The sequence below is a fragment of the Herpailurus yagouaroundi genome, unplaced genomic scaffold (assembly GCF_014898765.1).
Source record: "Herpailurus yagouaroundi ecotype Mexico unplaced genomic scaffold, PumYag 186, whole genome shotgun sequence".
Taxonomy (NCBI): domain Eukaryota; kingdom Metazoa; phylum Chordata; class Mammalia; order Carnivora; family Felidae; genus Herpailurus; species Herpailurus yagouaroundi.
In genome coordinates, this window is record NW_024412417.1 from 37,684,722 (window position 1) to 37,711,576 (window position 26,855).

General features: G+C 48.4%; 1 long non-coding RNA gene across 1 annotated transcript; it reads left to right on the forward strand.

The window, feature by feature from the left end:
• The first annotated feature begins 17,020 nt into the window (after window positions 1–17,020).
• LOC121043229 (uncharacterized) lies at window positions 17,021–17,747 on the forward strand. Its single transcript, XR_005796746.1, has 2 exons — window positions 17,021–17,146; window positions 17,514–17,747. It is a non-coding gene; the product is annotated as an uncharacterized LOC121043229 (long non-coding RNA).
• The last annotated feature ends 9,108 nt before the right edge of the window (window positions 17,748–26,855 follow it).

Sequence of the window (26,855 nt, forward strand, 5' to 3'; positions counted from 1 at the left end):
GCCATCTCTCCTCTTGTCCCCCCCACCTCCCCCCCCCCACACACACACACAGGTTTCTTGTCCCTGTGGCATGAGTATGGTTTAAAATCCCTTTTATTTCTTTATTTTTTAATTTTATTTTTGTAAGTAACCTCTACACCCAACGCAGGGCTCAAACTCATGACCCCTGAGATCAAGAGTAGCCTGCTCCACTGACTGAGCCAGCAAGGTACCCTTAAAATCCCCCTTGTTTTAAATTTATTTTTGAGAGACAGAGCACAAACATTGGAGGGGCAGAAAGAGAGGGAGACACAGAATCCGAAGCAGGCTCCAGGCTCTGAGCTGTCAGCACAGAGCCCAATGCGGGGCTCAAACCCACGAACTGTGAGATCATGACCTGAACCAAAGTCAGACACCCAACCGAGCTACCCAGGCGCCCCTAAAATCCCCTTTTAAATCATGATCACAGAATTGCTTGGTGGCCAAAGAAAGAGGAGATTTAATTTAAGAACCACATAAGCATACTCACAAGCTCTGTCCTTGTACAATACGCCCATGCCCTTCAGGCCTCACATGCACACACACACTCACACCCCTCATCTACAGTTCTCCTGACTCCTCTCGCTATGTCTTCCAGTTACATAAAGGACTTTTTTCTCTTTCTTTCAAGTTTTTTTGACCAGATTTACAAAATAGAAAATGGAAATAAGTTGTTCACTTGGGAAAATTTTTAGGGCCTTGGGAAAATCCCAGAAATCGGAAAAAAAGGGGCACTAACTCACTCTCACAAAACCCTTTTTTTAAAGAACACAAAGAGTAAGTTGACCATTACATCACCTAAAGACAAAATCCAGGAGACAGCATAAAGGTCCCCAGAAGGAAAGTGGTCGTCTCCAAACAAGGGTGACTTTTTTTCACTTCCATGATTCAGAGCAGAGAGAACCTGGACTATGGCTCTAGAAACCAGATCTGGCCTTGTCTCCTCTTTAGACTCACACTATGAGGCTCCAGTCCCTTCTCAGTCTCTCAAAGCTGTGTGACTTTCAGCAAGGCAATGAATGTCCCTGAGCTCCTGTAGCCTCTGCTGTAAAGTGAGAATACTCATTCTTTCAAGAACTAGCTACTGAGCACCTATGATGGGCCAAGCATGTGACCATGTGGCAAGGAGTTAATTCCAGGAATTAAATCTTCCCAGCCAGCCAGGAGCTTTCATGGATTAGTGGGGCAATTACAGGCAGACAAGCAATTACAATGGAGTATGAAAAAGTGTTACAACAGTGGTGGGTACAGTGTTGGGCAATCATAGAAAAGGGTATTTAACTCAGCAGGGGATGGGAAGTGTTGGGTATAAGAAAGGCTTCCCCAAGGAGGTGATATCTAAGCTGAAAACAAAAAGACAAGTTAGACTTTGCCCAGCCCAGATAGGAGGGGATCCCAGCAGAATTGACCACACATGCAGGTGCCTGGGTGGCTCAGTAGGTTAAGCGCTGTACTTCGACTCAGGTCATGACCTCTCAGTCTGTGAGTTTGAGCCCAGCGACGGGCTCTGTACTGACAGCTGAGAGCCTGGGGCCTGCTTCGGATTCTGCGTCTCTCCCTCTCTCCGCCCCCTCCCCGTTCACACTCTGTGTTTTTCTCTCCCTTTAAAAAAAAAAAAAAAAAAAAAAAAAAAAAGAATTAAAAAAAAATAATAATAATCACAGCATATGCAAAGGCCCGCAGGCTAACTTGCTGGTTCCTTGCTGGTTCACGTGGTCAAGGACAAGAGACAGGAAGAGAAGATGTAGGATATACAGACCTGGATATGCAGGCAGGTGGGCTTGCCAAGGTAACTTCCCTGGACTAGGTAACCTCCTGAGGTCCCTCTGTCCCCTAAGGGCTGGTTCTGTGGTTTTCTGAGACCTCAGGTCCTCCTGCCCTGAGAGCCCTTTCATCAGCATGCAGGAGCCCCTGGGTCCACTCCAGGGCACGAAGGAAGTCCCAACCACCCAACGTGGGCCCTCCTCCTTCCTCTTTCTTTTCCCCTCAGGAGTGGCTGGACAGAGTGATTCAAAGAGGAAACTGTCTTTTATTTGTCATTTGTTTCTAAAAATAAAAAAAAATAAAAAAACCATCCAGAGCTCACACATACAGTCTTCCCACCGACCCCCTTTTCCCACCCAGCCCCTGAGCTAGCTGAAGAAATGCTGGAATTACCGGTGTCTCTGCCTCCTTCAGGTCATTTTAAGCTACCTGAGGGCTAACACTGAGTTTGGTCACCCTGTTAGTCCCAGCACCTGGGATTCTGCCTGATGCATAGTAGGTCCTCAAAAATGCATACAGGACTGAACTGATTTTCTCTTTCTGCAAATGAACACACATCAAGATGCCCCCTCTCCCCCAGCAGCTCTGAGGCCAGGCTGGAAGACCTACAGACCCCTCGAGGGGCCACCTCGACACTTTCCCCCACTGCTCTACAGACGAATCTGGGGGCTGAGTGAAGCCCCACCTGGACACTGACGATCCCCTCGTTATACCAGTGAAGAATCCCAGGTCCAAAAGAGTGACTGACTTGCCCAAGTCTTAGCAAATGCAACACAATATTTTTAAAAGGCCACAAGATTATTTTTTAAATTTTTTTTGATGTTTATTTATTTTTGAGACAGACAGAGACAGAATGTGGGTGGGTTAGGGGGCAGAGAGAGAGGGAGGCACAGAATCTGAAGGAGGTTCCAGGCTCACGCAGGGCTCGAACTCATGAGTGGTGAGATCATGACCTGAGCTGAAGTCCGACGCTCAACCGACTGAACCACCCAGGTGCCCCGTAAGGCCACAACGTTCTTAAGGGGAAGGCTCTACCAGAAATGTTAATTTATTTTCAGGGAAAATGTTTAACGTTGACAGAACTAATGGAAGTTTTTTTTTTCCCCCCTCCACCAATTACACCATAAGATCCCTGGGTTTTTCTAGGCAGGACTAAAATTTCCCATTGAAGCAAATCTATTTGTGAAGATGACCATGGATATTTTAGGGACTGGGTATGTTTTCGATTATGGATCATTTTTTTAGGATAACTCTCCATTATGTGATCTCAGGCTATAACAATGTTTAAAGAAAAGTTGAGCTCCCCAAACCACTTGATTCCTTCGTTGTTGGTTTTTTTTAATGTTTTGATGTTAAACCATTTTACTATGACATCAAAGACGATTTTGAAAGACGCCATTTCAACCTATAATCCCTCCACAAAAGAATTCCTCACAATTCTCCGTGTCCTCTTTAATTTTTTTTATTCACAGATCTGTTCTCTGTATATATGTATGTATTTCATTAAAAGGAATTAACCTCTAGTGTAGAAGTTCCCTAAATAGTCTTTTATTTTTTCCTTAAAAAAAAAAAAAACCCAAACCTTAAGCAAGTCACTGGCGTGATAAATGCCGCAGAGCACAACCCGGGGAAACATTAAGTGCACTGGGACATTCTGGGTCGGAGACATTTAGGGCAACACTTTGAAGCCTGCTTCATTCAGCAGTTGTTCTGACACTTCCCACATCCCAGCTCATAGGAAACAGAAAAAGGAAAACAGGTGGTTTACTTATTCCACCTGGCCTAGCAAACTCATTGCTCAAGAGTTTAAGTCAATATTTTTCTGCAGTTGAAATAACATCTCAAATAGTGTAATACAGTGGTTCTCACCCCGGCTGATGTAACCAGAGCTCATGGGAGAGGGAGGAAAGTTTTTTTTTAAACCCTGCTGCTGGGTCCCAACCCTGTACAATCAAACACTCTCTAAGGATGAAACCCCAGCACCGTGGTTTTCTGGCTCCCCAGGTGACTTAATGTGCAAGCAGGACCGGCTCAGAATAACTCATTAGTCAAAGGAAGCCCATGGGAAATCTTATCTGGAAGTGAAGAACTCCTCGTAATTAAATAAAATAGCAGATGTAAAAGTACCTAACAGTGCCTGTGACCCAGAGGACACTTAATAAATGTTAATTAAGCACAAAAAAATAACTGAAATAATTACTCTTTCTCCGCAGTGAATTCATCTTGTAATTTTATTGGCTTGTTTATCACTTGCTGTTTTTTTCTTAGCCATGATTCATTCTATCTCTGGTAATAAAATTGTTGACGTATACCCATAATCCTGTTCAATTACAAGAGCTCTGTAATATTTCCAACAACCCTTAATCACTTATTTAATAAAACTTCCCCCCAGAACAGTGGCTAATATATACCAAACACTCAATGAAGAGGAGCTATTTATAATAATTATCATTATTCAGAATTCATGATAATTCTTCTCAAGTAGGCTGAAACCCATTTGACAGTATTTGGAGAGCTTAACAAGAATGTAAAAAAAAAAATTAGGGCAATATTTTACACACTTATTAAAACAGACTTTTAAGCAAACCAGTTCTTTTTATAATTTTGTGGGGAAAAAATTAAATATGATCATTGCTCAGGTAGCTGGCTTATCTACCTATTCAAGGGGCCCAGAAAAAGCTACCTGTTAATGCTTAGCAGTTTCCATAGTTACTTGGAAACGCTAACACGGCAATTAGTTACAAATGGTCTCTGAGCCAACTTGCCTACCACTGCCTCCCTGAACCTGAGTTAGGAAGGTGATTTTTTTTTTTAATGTTTATTTATTCTTGAGAGAGAGAAAGCACGCATGACAGCTGGGGGGAGAGAGAGAGGGAGACAGAGGATCTGAAGCGAGCTCTGTGCTGACAGCAGACAGCCCGATGCGGGGCTCAAACTCACAAACCATAAGATCATGACCTGAGCCCAAGTCCGAAGCTTCACCACCAACTGAGCCACCCAGGTGCCCCTTGGTGGGGTTTTTTTTTTCCTCAAGTTACTTAACATACAATGTAGGATTGGTTTCAGGAGTAGAACCCAGTGATTCATCACTTACATATATATATCACCCAGGGCTCATCCCGACAAGTGCCCTCCTTAATGCCCATCACCCATCTGGAAAATACTGTGGAAGCTCCTCAAAAAATTAAAAATAGAACTAAGCTAGGTGATTTTTTAAAGTTTATTTATCTTGAGAAAGCGAGCGAGAGAGAGAGAACACACAAGTGGGGTTGAGGGAGAGGGAGAGAGAGAGAATCCCAAGCAGGCCCTGCACCGTCAGCGAAGAGCTCAACATCGGGCTCAACCTCCCGAACCGTGAGAGCATCAATGGAGGAGCTTAAACCAAGAGTCGGATGCTTCACCGACTGAGCCACCCAGGTGCCCCAGGAAGGTGACTGTTCCACGTGTTCACATCACCCCTCAGTTCTGAGAAACCACAAATCTGTTTTAAAAAACAAAATGTAATTTCTTAACCCAAACAAGGAGCTCTTCTCTATGAAAATGTCCGAACCTCTGGCTCTGTCCTGCTCAGATGAAACTGGTCTGTCCTCATCCTCTCCTCATGCTGTGCCACAACAGGAGACCAGCAGCTATGCTGGAGGATTTGCTGTCCCCAGTTCAGGATTCACACTGGTCAGAATAACCCTTCTGTTGCTTGTACCCGAGCAAGCTACACCCTGCATCCCTATGCCTTCCGTGTCCAAACATCTACTCTGTCAGGTTTTAAATCAGCTGGACTCAAAAATAATGATGTACGAAAATAATAAAGACACGTACATTAAAAAACAAAAACAAAAACAAAAACAAAAACCATGTACAGGGACGCCTTGGTGGCTCAGTCATGATCTGACCCGCATTGGGCTCTGTGCTGACAGCTCTGAGCCTGGAGCCTGCTTCGGATTCTGTGTCTCCCTCTCTCTCTCTGTCCTCACCTGCTTATGCTTTGTTTCTCTCTGTCTCTCAGAAACAAATAAACATTAAAAAAAATTTAACAAAAAACCACGTACAAAAATAATCATGATGTGCACTTCTTTATGTGTATATTATATGTCACTAACAAGTGCTATGGTCTAAAAGGTTGTGTTCCCCTAAAATTCACACACTGGAATCCCAACACCCAATGTGGCAGTATTAGGAGGTGGCGCCTTTGGGAAGTGCTCAGGTCGTGAGAAGGGAGCCCTCATGGATGGGGCTAGTAGCCTTATAAAAGAGGACCTTGCGAGCTCCTTCACCACTACCACCGTATGAGGACACAGGGAGAAATCTTGTGACCCAGAAGAGGGCACTCAGCTGACCATGGTGGTGCCCTAATTACCAGCTTCCAGCCTCCAGCCAATGAGAAAAACCCGTAGTCTATAAGCCACCCAGTGTGTGGTATTTTGTTACTGCAGCCCTAAGACAAGGTCAAATGTGATCACACAAGGGCCTTTGGCTAGTAACAGCTTGGTTGCTCAGTAAGAATATAGTGCCAACTGGGGGTGCCTGGGGGGCTCAGTTGGTTAAGCATCCGACTTTGGCTCAGGTCATGATCCCACGGTTCGGGAGTTCAAGCCCTGCATCGGGCTCCACGCTGATGGTGCAGAGCCTACTTGTAATTCTCTCTCTCTCTCTCTCTCTCTCTCTCTCTCTCTCCCTCTCTCTCTGCTCCCTCAGCCCTCTCTCTCTCTCAAAATAAATAAACTTAAAAAAAACAAAAAACAAAAAAAGAACGTAAGGATGACTGTCACCGGCCAGGAAGAGTCAAAGGGGCAAGAGAGATGGAGAAGATGACAGAGAGGCCCTCTCGAAAGACCTCATGCTCAGGGGAGCACGCGGACTGGCTCCTGCAACACCAGGGCTCTGACAGAGCAGCCACGGGGTGACGAAGAAACACAAAGGACAGGGTCACAGAGGCAGCCCCAGACACCCAGCCTGAACGAGAAGCAGAAATGGGGAGGTGATAGTTGGGGACAACAACGTTAAGGGAAGAACTGCAGTTCACGTCCATCGTTCCCTCAACTCTATCTCCTGAACTTGACATTGCCTTCTCCGCCATTTGCATTAGCTCCCAACATTTGGCTCTTTCAATGAGATCATAAGCACCTTGACGGTCGGCACCTTATGTCACTAGTAGAAGAACTAATTTTAGTTTCTGTATGATCAAGTGTATACAGTACTTTAGATAGCTAGACACGGATAGTACCTGAATATTAAAACTGGTGTAACTCACGTTTTCATTTAACCCTCTGGTTGGCCAAGCACTGAATTACTAGTGTGAGATGGTCCTGTGAAGGCCTCACGCAAGGGATTCCAATTTGTCCTGGCTGATTCATTTTTGTTGTTGGGAAAACTGCCATGTCTGGAACCCCCACTGTAATGGAGCTACAGAGGATCCCTAGAGGACACACTCCCAGACTCATGCTATGGCGGGTGCCATCTCCCCAGGACAGTTCCAGAGCCCTCCCCTATGCTGGAGTCTCTAAAGTGTTCCTGGATCCATTCAGGATACAATCTTTTCTATTAACCAGGTTCTCCATGACTCTGTCACTACATATTATCATTATTATTATTATTATTATTATTATTAATTTGCCAAGTACACAGTCCAGAAAAGCAGCTAATATACTGGGCAGAGAGGTCCCTTGAAACATAGTCTCAGGTGTTTTTAATTTCCTGATCACAACTATCACTAACTAACTATGGCAATCTTACCTGACAACAGGACCCACGATCTTCAGCATTGCTTTTATTTGCAAAACCAGACATATGCCTAATCCCCAAGAATGTGCTTCAAATATTAAGGATTATACATGAAGGTTCTGCATGCATCCACATGCAAGTAAGCATAGTTAAATATATATCAACTTTCTACAGTCCTAACACAGGGAACATACAAAATCCTCCTGACTTCCAATGCGTGCCCAGAGATACGAATCCCACGCATATTTGGGGTTCTTTTGAGATAACGTAACTGATTCTAGGGTCCACCCCAAGTTTACAAAAATTCTCTGGCTTGGGGTTCCCACCCCCAACAAAAGTAGCCAAGCTTAACTTCAAATATTTTGCCATCCTAACATTTGGAGGAATAAAGCACACTGTCTTCACGGAGGTTATAACTCTCCTTCTTGAAGACTATGAGATGCCACATGGGCACACCTTCCTCCCGGCTCCAGGCCTGGGACAGTCAGCAACGGTGTCTCCTAATTACCGTCTTCCTTTCCTCCCTTCTCTCCTAGAGAGAGAAGGCTCTGTCAGCACAGAGCTTGATGCAGGGCTCAAACCCACGAACCGTGAGATCATGACCTGAGCCAAAGTCAGATGCTTGCTTAACCGACTGAGCCACCCAGGAGCCCTGAGGTGCAGAATATTACTTCTGGTCTAACTCCCTGATTCTATAGAGTCACAACTGGCTCCCAAGTAGTCCCACTACTCACTACCCAGGGACGATCACTTAGCTTCCTCCCATTTCCAGACTCCTTCACCTGGTGACCTGCTTCCCAGATGTCCACTCTCAGTCCCCATTCAGAGAGCCTTCAGTGCAGACAGGGGCCCCTGCTGGGCACACCTTACCCCGATGCTCCCTTTCCCAGAGCACTGTTCTCACTATACCTGAATGATGCCATCGCTTATTCAGCTAGCTCACTTCGGAGCTCTGAGTGACTCTTTGTTAAATTCTTTATGTCCTGGACCTGGGCACAGCAGTGACACTTACATGGAAACTGGGTCGTGAAGAGAGTGACCAATGCATCCCCGTTTATCAGGGAAATTCCCAGGTTTAGCAAGGAAAGTCCCAAGTCCCAGGAAACCCCTCAGTTCCAAAGCAAACCCCTCAGTTCCTCAAGCAAAGCAGGATGGCTGGTCACTCTAGCAGGGGATACCAGTCAGGTCAGACAGCCTGCTCACTGCTCCTTCCGCTAACTGTGCTGAGACATCCAGGCTGGGCCCGGAGCCCTATCTGTGCCAACTGGTCCCTGTAGCCCACCACTGTCCAAAAGAACTTTCGGCAATATCCGCGACGTCCAGTAAGGCAGCACCAGCCACGCGTCATTACTTGGCACCCACCTTCTGGCTCGGTGAACTGAGAAGCTGAGTTTTTACATTTTAATTAATTTTAATTACTTTAAACTTAAATCACCCCATGTGGCTAGTGGCTACTGCACTGGGCAGCTCAGCTCCAGTGTTACATACACAGAACCAGGGTCCACTGCTGTGCAGACGAATGAGCTTTGAAGTCAGACAGACCTTGGTCCAAATCCCGGACCAACTCCCTCATTTACAAATGTGTCACACCTTCTTGGGGAAACACATTTCTTCATCTGTAATCCTTCCAAATTTACTAGGGGACAATGTTCAGGAAGTGGCTGGCCCGCTGAACTTCAAGAAATAGGATTTCTTTAGAAGCAAGTAAACCAAATCTATGTAAAAATGCTTAAAAAAATTTTTTTGACTCTGAACCCCAAAAGCGAATGAATGGGAATCATTTCAACCAGATCTTCAAAATATGCATCAGGTTTAACTTCAGATTCTAAACTGCCACAGCTGTCCCACGGGGCTCGCCAGGACTTGATTTCTGTCCCAGGCCTGTCGAGGGCTGTCACTGAGCCCCATCAGAAGGCACCCTGGGGCAGCGGGCACTGGGTATCTAGGAGACACTGAGTCAGCTCACCTGAGTGTGGCCCTACACAGAGCCAGGAGCAGGGAGCCAGGCTGGTCACAGAGAAGGGAGGAGGCAGTGCAGAGGAACCAGGGACATGGGGCAGGTGGAGCAGAGCATGCGGGGGGGAGGACCACCCTGGAGCACATCCTTCACAGCGCACAGCCCCCTACGCACCTGCTCCCTCCCGCAGGCTGCCAGCAAGGAGCCCCCCACCTCCACCCCAGGGCAGCAGGTGCTCTCTGGAGCCTGCCCACCTCCCCAGGCCCTAAGGAATCCATCCCCAAGCGGCAGGAATGGGCAGTATGTACCCCCCCAGGGGCAAGCTGCAAATCAGCATCACCCTGAAAGCTGTTCAAAAACCAAGTGTTCCCCAGGACTAGGAACTGGTGTTTGCAAAAAGCTCTCAGGTGATTGCTGCGCAGCTGGGGACTCAGTATTCTGCATCTGAATGCTTGGGAAGGGGATTCTTTTTCTAAAGTTTTTTTTTTTTTTTTTTTTTTGAGGGGGGTGGGACAGAGAGAGGAAGGGAGAGTGAGAATCCCAAGCAGGCTCTGCACTGTTGAGAACCGCGAGATCTCCATGACCTGGGCCGAAGTCAAGAGTCGGATGCCCAACTGAGTCACCCAGGTGCCCCTGAGAAGGAGATTCTTATATGCAGCCAAGATGAGAAGGATCACCCGCAGAAAGAAATACTACCTAAGGCCGCAGGAGAAAGTCCTCCCCACCTTTTTTAACACCCAGTGTGGGGCTCAAACTCACGACCCCAAGATCTAGAGTTACAAGCTTCTCCGACTGAGCCAGCCAGGCGCTCCACGAAGTCCCTTTCTTAATGGTTCCTTCCCCTTGCTGCGGGGGCAGCACTGAGAAGGCTGTAGGGCCCTTCAAGCTGCCCCCCTCCCTCACAACCCAACTTGAAGAGCACCTTCTGGCTCCCCAGGACCCACCGGTCCAAGGACGAACCTGTCTAATGTCTCATGTGCAGCACTGGTGGGGTGGAGGGTGTCCTTCTCGCCCACTAACCTCTGAGCACCCCAGGGCAAATGCTGAGGTCCACGCTGGTCCTGTGTCTCAGGGCTGGTCCTAGCACTGAGGAAGCCCACAATAAATGCTATTATTGTGGTTCTTACCCTCATTTCACTGAAAAGGAAACCAGCTCCTAGAGATGGTATGACTCACCCAAGGCCCCATGACACTGGGGGCAGGGCTGGGACAGGAACTCTGGGCTCCTGGGTTCTTCCTCTTCCTGATACCCCAGGCTGCTGCCCCACTGCCTCCCCCACCCTCACTCCACACACACACACAAAACATACACCTTTTTCTTTTCTCCCTTTCTTGGTCAATATGCAGGCTGCCAGTCCAGATAAATTCTCAGTATTCTAGGGCTTTCAGTTCTAGGACCCCACCTGTCCTCAAAACAGTCTGGGGGCTCTTCTAAGAACACCCTTTGGGCACTATACGGTGGAGGGACAGTTTGGGCACAGCTCTGGAGTCTTGACTCACCTGGGTTGCCACTTGGCAGCTGGGTGATCTTAGATGGATTTCTTAACCTCTCTGGGCTCAGGTTCCTCAACTATAAAATGGGAAGGATAATTTTATCACTCAAGATTGTGGGGAGGATTATTAGCTGAGATCAGTCAAAGAGACCAGAGGGGCACCTTGGGTCAGCCAGCAGGAAGCGCTAACGTTGTTCATCACCTGCTCCGTGCTCCAGATTCCGGCCCACAAGAGCTTCCAGAGTGTGCACCCTCCTGCCCTATTTACCCCCATCTCTTCCCCTGGGGCCACCCTGGGCCAGCTGGCCCACCTCACGGCTCCTCTCCTGATCCCTCCTCTTGGGTGCCTGGACCCCCCCGGAGGACCAGATGGCTGTTGAGGTGTCTGAAGGCACCAGACTCATCCCCACCCCGCCCTGCCAGAGCCCCCAGAAATAAGTGAGAAGTAGCTTTTTTCTATTCCTCATTCCAGACTTCCTTAATTAAAATCAAATATTTGCACTCTCCAAGGCCTATAAACCTGAACTGTCTACAGGAAGAAAAAAAAAAAAAAAGATGCAAAGAGAGTGGTGTGGGCAGAGGTGGCCTGGGAGAACCTCAGAGAAAGGGCAGTCGATCTTGAGCAACCGCACAGAGCCAACCAAGAGCCCGGGGTGAGTGGGGGAAAGCTGCCATCTCCAATGCAATCACCCCTGCTTTTCTCAATCGACCTCCACAAGAATCAATGGCATATTCGCTCCGAGAAAAGCTCACTGAAAATCATCTGAGGGTATGAACGTTGGCAGGGGTTGGGGGAGGGGATGGAAGCAAGGACCACACTACTCCAGCCCCTCCCCAGAAGCTGTCACACAAGCAGGAAGTGTGCCCCTGCTCCACCCCAGCATGGCTGTATCAGCCCATAAAATAAGAAATATCTGGAACGGAGTGGGGACTGGTTGCTGCCCAGAGCCCTACCCTCAGTGCCTCTAGGCCCCCCAGCGCTCCCTGACACCCCTCCCCCCAGGATCCAGCAAGGAAAGGATTAAAAACAGGCTTCCAGAAATTACCCTGGTGGGTTAAACATTCTGACCATCACCCCCAGGCACAGGTGAGGGGCATGAAGAATGCGCACAAAATTTGGGGGTGATTCGAGGAGGGACAAGGCCTTAATGTTTGCCGGAAGAAGAGAGAGAGAGGGAGGAGGAGACTGGTTCATGTGGCAATGGTAGTGGCACTGAGGACAGGCCACGGAACCACCGCACCTCTGTCCCTCTAGGCCACTCACTCCATCCAAGTTCAGGTCATCGCTTCACCAGAAGCCTCCCTAACCAGGCAAAAAGCAAAGTGGATGCTGAGCCCCCCGGGCAATGCACAGCTGACGTGTTGCCTGCCCAGCTTCCACACCCCTTCTGGTAATAGCACCCACTTTTCCAATGGGGCATCCCCAGCCCTCCCCTCCACATGTTCCTGGGGCCAGTATGTTAGCTAGGGGAGAGTGGTCAAAGCACAGAATCTTCTAGAACCCATGGCTGGCTCCAGAACAGGCAGGTGACCCTAACTAGCCATGGGAGTCCTCCTGAGGTTCAAGAATGGGCATGTGACCCTGAGTGGCTAATAAGAGGTTTCTCTAGCACTCGGGCTGCAGACGCTGCGAGAAGAACACCTGGTTTCCCCCGTGGGGTGATCAACATGAGAAGACACAAGCCTGGGCCCACACTGCCGCCGGCTGGCTCTTGCTGTCTGGGAAAGAGGGTCTGCCTAAGAAACAAGGAAGAAAGGGCGGAGGGCCAAGAGACAGACAAAACCCGGCCCCTGGACCAGCCATGCCTGTTTAGCTACTTGACACAAGAAATTATCCTTTTTAAACCTAAGCTGGCCTGAGTTTGGTTTCTGTCACTTGCAGCCTAAAGCACCTGATGCACACCATCCTCGGTGGGTTTACGAGACCTGCTGGTCAGTCGCTGCCAGGCCCTGCTTCCTGCCCCGGCTGCACTTTCAGGCCTGACGCAGTGGCTTGTTGAGGGCCCCCAGGGAGGCTGGCTCCAGGCCCTCGGCCTTCTGCATGGGGCACACAGAGCATCCCTCTCTCACTGTGGACCGCAGACCCCAGGCTCTTGTCCGCACCTCCCACACTGCCTGTTCTAATTTGCAAATCCTTCACAGGCCCCTCGCAGTGCCTACGGATTGTGATGTAGATTCCTTTCACACCACTTACAAGGCCCCTGGGCCCTGAAGACAGCTCCCCTGTTCCTCCACGGGCATCTGCACAGTAGGCTTCATAAGTCATGTTGCACAAGGTAGGTGTTTTTACAATTCCAATCATTGTCAAAAGCTCTTTGAGGACAAGAGCTTATGCCCCTCATGTACTTTAAAAAAAAAAAATTTAAACTTATTTACTTATTTTGAGAGAAAGAGAATACGAGCAGGGGAAAGCCACCCAGGCACTCCCCGCATGTTCTGTAACCTGCAGCCCCTCCACTGAGGTCAAAGCCTCCCTTTTCATGCAGAGGGAGTTAGTGCTGATAGAACCTCATAAACACAGCCTCTACCCTTCAAAAGTTATCAAAACCCTCCCCAAAGCTCTCTAACACCCACCAAGACGAAGATGCTCTGGGATACATAAGCCTTTGTTATGTAAATTAGGGGGGTTGTTTCCCACTGAAACCGGCCAGTTGTGTAAATTTCATCCAAGGCCATAGGGAAAAATATCCACGCATAAAACTTCTCTGCACTAAACGTAAACTGACAGTATTTATCGCCACAGTGTGCAGAGTTAATGCCAAAATGGGTTTTAGAGATCTTCTGGGGCAACCTTCCCATTTTACAGAAGTGGAAACTGAAATTCCAAGAAGTGAACTGACACCTGGGGTCACCCCGCTGAGAGGCAGAGGAGCCAGGGCAAACACCGGGTTCTCTGCTTCCCCCTCCACAAAGTTATAAATAACTTCACCTCCATTTTACTTTATTACAATGCTACTTAACACACCCTCACTTAAAATTATGTAAGCCACAGGGAAACTCTATATGTATTTTCTGCTCTTTGCACTACATCTCATCTGAAAAACGGGGCTCCTGTGGTTACTGGCAGCCTTAGACTTAGTGTGGCTTTCTCACCCTCTCTACCACCCATAACAGTGGCGACACAGACAGTCACAGGGGCTGGTTGTGCAATGACAGGCAGTCTCCACTTCCTAATGTGGAGACCTAGGTGGTGAAATGTCTTTGTGAAAATGTCTACCCTCTCCTGGACCCAGCAAGTCGTCATGAGGACGTTCGTTCACGGCAAAGTGTTGTGTTGCATCTATCTCATTAATCTCTGAAGAAAAAGCATCTTGTTGGGGTGCCTGGGTGGCTCAGTCGGTTGAGCATCTGACTTCAGCTCAGGTCATAATCTCGCGGTTTGTAAGTTCGAGCCCCGCGTCAGGCTCTGTGCTGACAGCTGGGAGTCTGGAGCCTGCTTCGGATTCTGTGTCTCCTCTCTCTGCCCCTCCCCTGCTTGTGCTCTGTCTCTCTCTATCAAAAATAAATAAATGTAAAAAAAAAAAAAAAAGGAAAAAGAATTAAAAGAAAAAGCATCTTGCAAGGTAAAGGTGATTTCAGGAACAGCCTGGAAGTTGGATTTCTGGCTGTTCCTTTCACTCACTGTGTGGCCTTGGATAAGATACTTCGCCTCTCTGAGCCTGTTTCTTCATTTTCAAAAATGGCGGTAATACCTCCACTGAACAGGGGCCGAGTCCCTCTTGAGCTCTGCTTTAGGCCTCGGCCAATCTGCTGACCGAGGCCATCGCCCTAGATTCTCTGAATCTTTCCCCTCCTGCCACCCATCAACCCCTCAACTGCTCAGCCCAGCTGACACCATCCCATCCACACCCCACCCCTTGGGTGCAGCATCACCTGCCTGGGGGCCGACCACCCCTTGGCCAGCAGGGTCCAGCACAATAACCCAGTCACCTACGAATGGGTTTAGAAGCCCATGGCAGGGTTTCTCCTCAGACTGAACACCTCTAACATCACTGTAAAATTACTTACTTTTTTCCTCATGGGATCCAATGGAAGTTAACATCAGTCACCAAAATCTATATGGTCCTTTTCCACACACAGCAATAAACAGACTATGTAATACTTACAGGATTCCTTTAACGTTCTCTGTCCAAAATTAAGCTTGTGTTCTGTTTACTGTTGTCAGTGAGGAACAGACAGGGGTCTCCCTAACCACGCTTTATGTCTGGATCTCGCCCTGTATCACGCACCCCACAGCAGGGCCAGGGGCCCTCTCCACCATACCGCCTCTAAGCAGTCTATCTATCTATAGGCTGAACCTCTGCATCTGCTCCCCAGCCCCCAGCCGCACCCAGTGAGGAGTCTAGACTTGCTGAGACGAGGGGGAAAAGCAGAACTTACAAGCAGAAGCTCGACCTGGGGGGGGGGGGGGGGCAGGAGGGGGCTTCTAATGCTGTGGCAGACCTGCTGGGGTGAAGAAGAAAAGCACGGGGACCGAAGCCTTCCACTCATGGCGTGAACTTCTGTCTCTCTGCTTATAGTAAAAGTACCAAAATCAGGTCTCACCCAATGCCCCAGCCGCAAATTCTGGCAACGCTCAAAAGAAATCTGATGATAAGAGAATGTAAGAAGGATCAAAGATCACAGATCGAGAACCCCAACAGACTATTTACGGAGGCTTATACTGGGGCAAGGAAGAAAAGGGGTGCAGAGAAGCTGCTGGAACTTCTTTCTTCAAAGCCCAGAAAAGAGAACACTTTTTATTCTCTTTAACTCCTGCTACAGCCAGTTACAGGTAGTGGAAACAATCGCTTTAAAATGTGCTGTAGGTGCATACACACGAGCACACATGTGCGTGCATGCATCTGCTCAGCCCCTTTGCTACCCACCAGCCTTTGCGAATGAAAAGCCAGGTAGAGGGAGCCCTCATAAAGTGCTGGTGGGCATTAAAATCGTTAGTGTAACCACTTCGGAAAATAGTTCAGCGGGTCCTCAAAAAGTTAACATAAAACTCTACACAACCCAGCAAATTTCACTCCTATGTATCTGCCCAGGAGAAACTAAAACCCATGCCTACACAGAGACTCGCACAGGAATGTTTGTAGCAGCGTTATCTGTCAGAGTCCTAAACCGAAAACAACCTAAATGTCTACCCACCGTGGAGTAGAGACGACGCGGTATGTCTGTACAATGGATCATTATCCCACAATAAAAAGGAGCAAAGTACTCACGCACTTGACATTGCACGTGAACCTTAAGAACATTAGAATTAGTACAAAAGCAAGATACAGAAACCACATACTATATGATTCCACTTACATGAAATGCCCGAGAGGAAAGTTTAGAGACAAATTTAGAGGGGCAAAAGCAGATTAGTGGTTTACCTGGGGCTGGGGACAGGGAGTAACTGTAAATGCGTATAAAAGATCTTATTGGGGTGATGAAAATATCCTAGAACGGCATTATGGTCATGGTTGCACCAGGGGTAAAGGGACTAAAAACCACTGAACTGTAACTGTAACGGGTAGATTTTATAATAAATAAAATACACCTTGTATTAGTTTCCTACTGCTGCTGTTGCAATGACCACAAATGTAGCAGCTTAAAACAACACAAATTTATTATCTTTTAATTCTGGGGGTCAGAAACCCAGACAGGGTTTTACTGGGTTTGAATGAAGGTGAATGAAATCAATACTCTCCCTCCGGGGACTCTGGGGGAGAATGTGTTCTCCGGTTTCTGGTGGCTGCTGTGTCCCCTGGCCTGTGCCCCTCCCCCACCCTCAAAGCCAGTAAGTAGGGTGGCTTCCTTGTATCTCCGATTCTGACCCCACTTCTACCATTCATTCACCTACTTCCCCGACTCTGACCCTCCCTCTTATGAGGCCCACCAGATAACCCAGGCTGATTTTCCCATCTCAGGAACTTGAACTTAGCCACATCTGCAGGTCCCTGTTGCCATGGAAGGCATGGTATTCACAGGCTCTGGGGATTAGGATGGGGTGTCACTGGGGGACCATTATTCTGTCTACCATGTGCCTCAATAATAGCCAGTGCAGGACGTGGCCAGCAGGTAGGGCTCATGCAGGTGATCTAGAACCCCCACCACTAAAGAAGCCCTCGGGAGCCCTGTCCTAGGGGACCACGTGGGGCATAAAGGAACTGAAAGGGCCCTCATTTTGTCTTCAAAACCTAGGAGGGAAGAGGGGAAGAGAATGGTAAGTCCTGAGAAGAAGACTTGGACAAACGGTCAAGTTCTAGATGACAGAGGGTATGTGAGGGAGGGGGGCGATGCCTTTAATTTTCACCTGACCTGACTCCCCCCTGACCCCACAGTCAAGACTAAGGGAAAAAGAGATGTCTGCATGAGATCTAAGCCTCTGGGTGTCCTGAAATTTCCACCTCACTGATTATCTTAAAAAAACCCAAATTAAGTTAGTCCCCAGACGATCTCTGATTCTGGCAAACACTAAGTCGGTATGCAAGGAGCCACCAGAACGGTTCCCTCAGCAGGCACCACACCAGACCGTCCTCATCAAGGGAATGGGAAGGAACAAGCAGGACCCGACTCTGCTCTGGTTACAGGTGGCGTCCAGAACCCAGGACCTGCAGGCCTGATGCCCCTCCCCACTCCCGTCTCATAGTCACCCTGCCCAGGGCCACCTCTCTGCCTTGTCCCCATCAGCTTTAGGGCCTTCCCGACAGACGGAAATGGTGCCTTCCCCCCCCCCATCTCTTCTACTGGAGTGTGCTCCCCTAGTGCCCAGCACGATGTGGGCACAGAACGGGTACCCAGTAAACACCGGGAACCACGTAAACGTATCCACTGTATATGCGTGCTTTGTATACATAAACGTGTTTTTATTTCTGGTATACAGTGTTTGGAAAAGGCTTTCTTCATATACATGTACAAACATTTATGTGCACATTTTACATATGCAGACAGGTTTATATGCCTAAAAGCACATTTTATATAGAGAACATAGGCGTTCGGTAAACGATTGTTTCATTAATACACTTACATCTATGCATGTACGTATGTGCATACAAGTACATATATATGAACGAAGGAATTTAGATAAAAAGCAAGACGTGTTTTATTTAATTTTTTTTAATGTTTATTTATTTTTGAGACAGAGAGAGACAGAGCATGAACGGGGGAGGGTCAGAGAGAGGGAGACACAGAATCTGAAACAGGCTCCAGGCTCTGAGCTGTCAGCACAGAGCCCGACGCGGGGCTCGAACTCACGGACCGTGAGATCATGACCTGAGCCGAAGTTGGCCGCTTAACCGACTGAGCCACCCAGGCGCCCCAGCAAGACATGGTTTAAAGGCAGAACAGGCTGGGGAGCCAAAATGAAAATTCTAGAAAGACAGACATTATGTCTCTTTTGTTCTCCACTGTATCCCCAAGTCTAATGTAGCACAGTGCCTGCCTGGCACCTAGGATGTGCTCAGTAAATACTGGGTGAATGGAGGAACGGTCAGCCTACTTTCACTGGACAAGCATTTACTGAGCAAGTACTTACCAAGTGCCAGCTGTGGGGCAAGACTCTGGGGATCCAAGGTAAACAAACAGACAGAACGGGGCCTCTACCTTTTGGGGGTGGGGAGACCCAACACCCAGGCCCACAAGCCACACACACCACATCCAAATGGAGAGGAGAGCTTTGATGGGAAGGAACAGGGTGCTGAGGTGAAAGGGAAGATCTATGTAGGGAAGTCGACCTGCAGAGACCCAGGGACACAGTGATCAGACACAGCATGCACCAAGGGCAGGAAGAGCCCAGTTCTCTAGGGAACATAAAGAAGCTGGGGGGTGGGGGTGGGGCGGGGGGCAGCGAGAACAGGCAAGGAAAGGCAGAGACGCAACAGGGAACTCAGGAGGCAGGGGCTGGATCCCCAGGACCTTGGGTTTTGTTCAGTTTTTAAATGACAACAGAAAGCCACTGAGGGTTTTTAGCAGACGGACAGCATGGTCTGATATACATTTTTCAAAAGATCTGGAGCAGTATGAAAAATGAATTGGAAGAGGTTAAAATATCCTCCCCAGCATCATGCCGACTTGTCAAAGAGTGAGAAACAATCCTCCCGGCCACCCCCGAACAGCACTCAGGAAGCTAACACATGACTTGGCCATCAATTCACTTCATTTTTCCAGACCGTTAGGGAGCACGTAGTATGTACCAGGCACTGTGATAAATACTGGAGGCACTGAAGTGAAAGAGACACAGGCCCCTTCCTCCAGGAACCGAAAATCTCTACTGTGCAAGAGCAGCCAGCCTGGCACAGGTGAGAAGAATTTAATTCAGACCAAATATTTAAGAAAGGGGGTAGAAATTCAGCCCCTGGATCAACACGGTGTCCTATTTCCTCCTTTCTTTGTCATTTATTTGTATATACCCTGCCTCCTTCCAAAAGAGATTGGGGATAACCTGCAGCAAAAAAAGGATAGATGAAGATAATAAGCAGACAAAGAAAATGACAGCGGAGACAAACAAACAGACTGAACCCAAGGGCCCTTTACGGCTGCTGGTGATCAAGCATAAATTTGGCTCTGAGCACCCTGGCAGCCAGGGCAGAAAGGCAGAGAGGTTAAGGGGGAAGAATGACCTTTCCTCTGTGGAAACAGCTTTTCCTGGCTGTCCCTAAATTCTAAAAATCAAAGATGGGGTCTACGGTGGGTGGGCATGGAAGTAAAGCCAGGTGGGTGACCTGGGGTAAAAGTTCCACCTGCTAGTTCACCTTGTTCGTCACGGAACGCCACGTTTTCCCTTACACCCAGGCTCCCCATCTAGTTCTCCTAGTCACCAAGCTAGAGACGATGTTTCTTGGTAACTTTGTCTTTCTCACTCCCTCCCTCTCCATCGCATGTTAAATTAGATACAAACTCTAACAATCCCATTCTCTCCCTCCACTGTCCAGCACCACTGCCCTGCTTCTGGCTCCCAGGCTCAGAAACAACCTCCTAACAGTGTCCTTCCTGCCTCTAGCCTGGCTCCTTCCCACCATGTCACCAGAGAGATTTTTCTAGAAATCATGTGTCTGGCTACATCACTTGTCTACTTACAATACTCTCATGAGTGGACACAACCCACCCTTGTCCACCCCTAGGCAGCAGCCCTGTGGCTTGGGCAGGGCTGGCCATGCCTCCCTTAGGGGCGGCCCTTGTCTGAACCCTTAGCCTATCAGCACACAGCATTCTCCTGGCCACAGGATTGGCTCCAGGGTGTGCACGTGACCTAAAGTCGTCCAGTAAGATTTGGAGAAGAGAAGTAGATGTGAAGGCTGGAACTGCTGAACCTACATTACCACCAGGAGGGAGGCAGCCTGAGGATAAAGTTCATAGGGGAGAACAGAGCTGAGAGAACAGAGAAATGAGCCAGGGCCCAGAACAAATGCCACCTAAAGCTTACCTACTTGGATGTTTCAGTGACACGTGTTCATTAATTTCCTTTCCTCGCTGAGCCACCTTGAGTTGAGTTTCTTGTTACCAGCAACCAGAAGCACATCTGTTCTCCATAAACCCAACATAAAGTACAAACTCCTTAGTATGGTGTATAACAGAGGTCAACAAACTACAGCTCATGGGCCAAAGGAGGTCAACCATCTGTTTCTGTCAATAAAGTTTTATTGGAATACAGCCATACCCACTCATTTATAGATTGTCTATGGCTGCTCAGGTGCTACCATGGCAGAGTAGATCGCTTGTGACCATATGGCCCACAATGCCTAAAAATGTACCATCTGGTTCTTTTTTTTTTTTTTATATGAAATTTATTGTCAAATTAGTTTCCATACAACACCCAGTGCTCATCCCAAAAGATGCCCTCTTCAATGCCCATCACCTACCCTCCCCTACCATCTGGTTCTTTACAGAAAATGTCTGCTGGCCCCTGGCATACCCATATGTAGACTTTTGCCTTCCCTTCCAGACTGACCATCGACCATCCTCTGCCTCCCCACCCGCTGTAATACCGGTCACCTCCCTGGGTTTGGTTACACTGAGCCCTTTTGCAAAACTCCTATCTATCTGGGCAGTCTCGCTAACTCCCTGCATCCTCCTCACCCCACCTCTTCCTTGCGGGTCCCTCATTGGGATGAGGAGTCACCTACACAAACGCAGCACCGTTGCCTGGCTCTATTCTGCCACCTTGCTGAGCGGAATTATCCAACGATATACCCATCTCCCCACCTCTGGACTGTAAGCCCCTTACTGTCCAGGATTACGGACTATCTCTGTATCCCTGTGCTTTCGGACAACACAACATGACACACAGTAGGTGCCCCGATGTTCACTGACCTGAACTGCAAGAGACTGAGTCTTCAAGAAATGTGAATGAGGGGCACCTGGGTGGCTCAGTCGGTTGGGCTTCCGACTGCAGCTCAGGTCACGATCTTGCGGTAAACCAGTCGGAGCCCCACGTCGGGCTCTGTGCTGACAGCTCAGAGCCTGGAGCCTACTTCCGACTCTGTGTCTCCCTCTCTCTCTGCCCCTCCCCGGCTCACGCTCTGTCTCTCAAAAATAAATAAAACGTTAAAAAAAAAAAAAAGAAATGTGAATGAGCTCGGTGGGGTCTATATCACAAAAGGGAGGAGGGAGGAGACAGGGGAGCATCCAAAACAAGCTCACTTCTCTCACCAGGTTACCAAGGTGCCCATCAGCGACGAGTGCCTCACTGTGGCCTCAGCCATGCAGGTCAGTCCGGGTTATTGATTACAGACAACAGGAGTCAGCTATGACTATTTTATGGAGAAAAGGAATTTGATGAGAACATAACAGAAAGCCCCAGGAGCAACAGGCAGGCTGGAGAACCAGGCTGGGATTAAGGACCAAAGGGGACTGGGCAGAGTGGAAATATGAGCCAGGCCACACCACAGGACACCTGCTTAGGACACCTGCCATTCTCAACTGGACTCCAGTTCGGAAGAGCTGCTCACTACCCCCGCTTTCATTGCAGAACTCAGCCAGAACCAACGCCAAGTGGCCGAGTGGAGGCGGGAAGAAAGAATGTCTGGTCTGCCTCCACCTCCCTACTGAGAGCCAGAGCTCCATCCCCTTCCAAGACCTACATACTGGATGTTCCCCCAAACAGGAAGGTGGGCAGGATGCTGAGCACCCCAAAATATAGAAAGTGTCCATGAGACATACCAATTCACCAAGACTGTAGAAATTAACTGTAGGTCCATGAGCCCTTTCTCTCTATTACTGGTCCCCCAGAGTGGACTCAGAAACTCCCAGGGTGGCAGATGTGAGGGACAGGCCCCTGCCTGTGTCTACACAGCACCAGAGCCAAGTGTGAACAAAGGAAGGGTTTCTTCATCTCTCACCACAGAGAGCAAGTGTCAAGCAGAATTTCAAGTATCTGCTATTGCAAAACATCTAAAGTAGTAGCAAAAGGTCACTTCCAGAAAAACATCCCTCTCCCTCTACCCCATAAAGACATTAGGCTGCAGATGCATTCTGGATAACTCCATTGCCATTACCTGAAGTTCATTCATTCATGTGTTCACGCGTGCATGCATGCATGCATTCTGCAAACTGTCCCAAGACCCAGATGTATCACGTCCTACGCTGGGTATCTGGGTTACAAAGATAAATCCGCTGCCGTCCCTGACTTCCAGAAGTCCAGTCAACTACAGGAAAAGTCACTTTCACTTTGGGGACGGCAGCTGGATGGAGGGTTAGAGGTGATCTGAATATATGCTGCAGACCTTTTTAAGCATTCGCTGGGCATTACTCCACATCTACACACACACACACACACACACACACACACACACACACACACACACGCATAGCTACCTGCTTAGTCAGCTGCCAGCCCTAGGACCGACCCAGAGGACAAGGGCTGCGTGCCCAAATCTGGATCCTACCAGAACGGGTGCTGGCTACTGAGTTGGTTAAAAATTTCAAGCCCTGGGCACTCTGCTTCCCTGAATGGGGGCGACGAAGGCAGAAGCAGACACCCTAGGTGCCCCAGGGCACACCCCGGCTCTCGGCAACAGTCAGTCCTCCGAAAATGGGAGATAAAGCTAATCTCAGGTGCCCCTCCTCAACCCTCCACAAATCAGGATGCCAACACCTGCCATTTGTTCCCCATTTTCCAGTTTACTAAACCCTTTCATACATTCATTCATCATCATTCACTGAACACCTGTTAGGTGCAAGGCACTTTGCTTAGAGCTAGGAATCCGAAGAGTAATAAAATACAGCCCCTGCCCTTTTAGATGCCTCTTCCTCTAGGAAACCCTCCTTGGTCTCTCTGGCTGAGTTCAATGTCCCCTCCCCTATCATGAGCTCACAGCTCCCTGTATCATCACTGTCCTTCAATCGAAACTCCCTGGCCTAGAGGAAAAAGGGACTCTTAGACCTCACACATCACTATATCCACAGGACCTACTCCACCGTGGCACGCAAATGGGGGCAGAATGAATGCGTAGGCATGTAAGGTAAGAATCTGGCATCACCACCCCCCCCCCACACACACACACACTTGGTTTCTAGACCAGTGTGTCTCCAAAAGCATGGATGCTGGGCCACTAATCCCACTCTCCACACACTGGACACCCCGGCCAGCTTCTGGCTCTCCCTCTCTCCAAGAACCACAGAATTCCATCTGCCCTCCTGTGATCAATTTATTGTTGGGATTCCATACCCTCCCTCTGGGCATTTTTTAAGATACAAGGAGACAGAGCCTGCGATTAAAAGAAAAAAAAAAAAAAGGATTGCTAATGACGGAATGTCAGGCACTCGTGTATTCATTAAACAAATATTTACTGAGCACCCACGCTATGCTCCACTGTAGGGGCAGAAACGCAGAGTGAACACAAGCCAACATCACTAGGGTCTGACAATGAAACGGTGTTACAAAAAGTGATGTCCCTCTGGTGACTCGATGAGTGAATGAATGAAAGAATTACGGGTAATGTCAAGTGATCATTGCAGATAACGTCAAGATGTAACTTGAGCTGAATCAGGGCACATGGTCTATCGAGGGGGTGGGAGACCATGCAATTCTTCACCCCCAGGTCATTCTATCAGCCATCAGGGTACCCTGCCTCCATCTGTTCTCCTGTCCACATCCACAATGCAAGAGAAATGCAGAGAAGGAGGCTCTTCTTCTGGCCATCGCTGGCTTCCTAATTAAAACCAAGGATTTATGTTTACTCAAGGTCTATAAACACCCCCCCCCAAAAAAAAAAGTGGTTAAGAGAAAGCAGATGAAATGCGGGTAAAGACTAGCTAATAAAATCAGGGGGAAATGCTGTGAGTTTTCAAGCAGGATGGTGATTAAGCAGACCTTGCAGGGAGGATCTTGGAGGGCCAAGGGCCGTGGATGGTGCGCAGTGCCTGTGTTCCCAGGGAAAATGTAAACCATAACTTCCTGCAGAATTAATTGGTCCCCGGTGGGAGATGTGCGCTAAGTTCCTTGTAGATCATGCAGCTAAGGTGGCTCCCCGTCCCCCACTCCTGTCACGCAGCTCATCAAGATGGCATTTAAAAAGCCGTGGACATGCAGGTTAGTTGAAGACAACCTTCGGTGGAGGAACCTGTGTTCCAAATAAAGTGTCAGGCGTTGAGGTCGCCCCCTTCCAGAACGTATGCTGTCATCTCACCTCCCGAGGCGTCTGGCTCCTCACGTGGTCACTGCAGCAGACCGCGGCTAAGTGACACCTGCCCTCAAACCATGTCCTTCCTCGGTCCGGGTAGGAACCTGGGGTGTGGAGAATTACCTCTCTTGTCAAGTATGGATGAGAGTCTGGCCTGAATTTGAACACAAGTGGCCAAGATGGAAAGGAGCCTGGGAGCCCCAAGGATCCCCCGGGAAGCAGATGACTTCCCAGAGATCAAAGTGGGCAAAGGGGTGATGCCCAGGACCAGCCTTAACGAACCCCCAATGAACACATTCCCACAAATAAAGACAACAGTGGGGAGGGGAAGAGTGAGGCCCAGAGAAGAGTCGATGTCTCTGACTAAACACGGGTGAAATTCCCCATCACCGCTTTAATCGGACTCTCCCGAGGGCTCTGCTGGCTTTGCAAATGTTTTCAAAGAAAACCATCTTGAATATACATTATTCCCAGAGCCACTAAACAGAAAGACTGTCCTTCTGCCCCTCCCCGCTCTTTGGAGCGTTTTCCCAGATGGGTCTTTAACGTGACACAATGGCAGCCTTGGCTCTTTTCTGTACAAGATGATCTTTGTCACCAGCTTTTACGCTCTACAGGTCCAACTCCTTTATCAGAGTCTCAGTTTACCAGCGGCTTCCTGCGCTTGAAGCTGAAGCCAATCTCCTTGGACTGACACCAGCTCTCACAAAGCTGAGGCCCTGATAACACTGAAGCACTCTCTGAAAATTGACTTGCTTCTAATACCAGAGGGGAATCTATCCTGAGTCAACTCCAAACAAACCTGGATTCTGGGCCATTCTAAGTAGAAACGATGACAAGCAAAACGCGCTGCAGGACTGCCCCAAAGCTGAGCTGATGCAGCCACACACACCTTGCAGTTCCTTGAATGCTGGCCTGCTTGCTTTTGCACATGCTGTTCCCTTTGTCTGAAATGCTATTCCCAGCATGGAACTTCGAAACTCAGTACAAACTGTCACCTTCTCTATAAAACTTTTCCCAGCCCCTCCAGGCAGGGTTCACATCAACACATCCTGAGAGTGTAAGCTTGGCCGAGCCCTGTGTTTGGCCAGATGTACAGACAGGAGAAACTTCTATATCTGGCTAGAATCCCTCGTAGGCTAGCATCTCCAAATAACCTCTTGCTTACAATTCTATTTTAAAAGTTTTACTGTGCATGGGGCACCGGGTGGCTCAGTCAGTTAAGCGGCCGAACTCTTGATGTCAGCTCAGGTCATGATCTCGTGGTTCTTGAGTTCGAGCCCCCTGTCAGGCTCAAACTGTTGAGAGTGCAGAGCCTGCTTCAGATTCTCTCCCTCTCTCTCTCCGCCCCTTCCCCACATACGCTTTCTCTCAAAATAAATACATAAACTTTAAAAAAGTTTCACAGTGCAATATTTAAGATACACACAAAAAATACATAAAGAATAATCAAACCATCTCTTGTACCCATCATCCAGCCTGAGGAATAAAATATAACGAATACATAGTCCCCCAGCACCACACTCCCCCAATCATATTTATCTCCCCAATTCCCCAGAGGCAAGCACTCTCCTGAACTGAGCATTTATCACTGCCATGCATTTCTTTTTACTTTTTTTTTTAAGTTTATATATTTATTTTGAGAGAGAGACAGAGATAGCATGAGCAGAGGAGGGGCAGAGACAGGCAGACAGACAGACAGACAGGGAATCCCAAGCAGGCTCTGCACCGCCAGCACAGAGCCCAATGCGGGGCTCGAACCCACGAAACTGTGAGGTCATGACCTGAGCCGAAACCAAAAGTTAGACGCTTATCTGACTGAGCGACCCAGATGCCCCTCTTTTAACTGTTAACACATATGCTTATACCCCCTAAGCAATGTGTATCGTCATTTTCCGAGTTTTAAAATGTTGAGGACTTTAACACTTGCATATTAATGCAATGATTTGTTTTTATGTCCATCCCCTCCTACAGTCCAGGACTCTGTGAGCACTGCCTACAATCTGCTAATCTCTGTCCTGGGGCACCTGCCCCAAACCCCGGCACACAGTTCATGTCTCATGAATGCTTGCTGAAAGTGGACGGGAAAGTGGATGGGAAAGAGGAAGAGGAAGAGGAAGAGGAGGAAGAGGAGGAGGAGGCAGGAGGAGGAAGAGGAGGAGGAGGATGGGGAAGAGGAAGAGGGAAGGAAGGAAGGAAACAAAGAGAAGGAAGGAAAGAGAAAGGAAGGAAGGAAGGAAGGAAGGAAGGAAGGAAGGAAGGAAGAAAGAAAGAAAGAAAGAAAGAAAGAAAGAAAGAAAGAAAGAAAGAAAG